The sequence below is a fragment of the Penaeus monodon genome, chromosome 34 (assembly GCF_015228065.2).
Source record: "Penaeus monodon isolate SGIC_2016 chromosome 34, NSTDA_Pmon_1, whole genome shotgun sequence".
Taxonomy (NCBI): domain Eukaryota; kingdom Metazoa; phylum Arthropoda; class Malacostraca; order Decapoda; family Penaeidae; genus Penaeus; species Penaeus monodon.
In genome coordinates this window covers 9038877-9039463 of record NC_051419.1, presented here as the reverse complement: position 1 = coordinate 9039463, position 587 = coordinate 9038877, and the positions used below count along the sequence as shown (strand labels likewise).

General features: G+C 33.0%; 1 protein-coding gene and 1 long non-coding RNA gene across 2 annotated transcripts in view; one reads left to right on the top strand and one right to left on the bottom strand.

Annotated features, from left to right (window-relative positions):
• LOC119594571 overlaps positions 1–376 on the top strand; it is a 3818-nt gene extending 3442 nt beyond the window's left edge. Inside the window, exon 3 of the long non-coding RNA XR_005230638.1 lies at positions 314–376. This is a non-coding gene — a long non-coding RNA (uncharacterized LOC119594571). The remainder of the gene's footprint in view (positions 1–313) is intronic.
• Positions 1–587, bottom strand: part of LOC119594807 (basement membrane-specific heparan sulfate proteoglycan core protein-like) — a gene marked incomplete at its 5' end in the record, with an annotated part of 219836 nt that overhangs the window by 149198 nt on the left and 70051 nt on the right.

The following is a 587-nucleotide window of genomic DNA, read 5'->3' as shown; positions in this document are numbered from 1 at the left end:
TTCCACTACCATTCATATAGCCAAGTTAGTTGTAGGAGTGTAGTTTAAGGATCATGCAATTTTTACAATTACATAATTATCTAGAATTTTGGCACTCTAAATTGGGAAGACATTGTTTTACCTGGTTTGCATCCTAGTGTTAGAGTTATAGTTACTTCATGTATTAACTTGGCATGACTCTTTAATAGTCTTCTGAAAGTAACCTTTGGGTGTAATAGTAAGCTTCTTAATTATCTAAAGTGTTACTAAAAGTAAGGTTATCTTGTGACAGAAAACCCTTCTTGATTTGTGCAGAATTTTTATGTTTGTATAGCATGTGATTCAACGCAGTGGACTTGTGGTGATGGGAACTTTTATACCCCAAGAAGGCCGTTGTTAAAGGACAGTATGACTGCCGAGACTTAGTGACGAAGAACAGTGTCCAAGAGGTGGGTTGTATCTTCATGGGAATACTTTGAGTACTTACTTTGAAAATATTTTTTTATATTTTTCTAACATTTGTTTGGGAAAAGGAAATTTTGATTTTTCTCAAAATTTGGTTTGAATTTTAGTTTGATATTCCTAAAACGTATTATATCTGCCAAAAG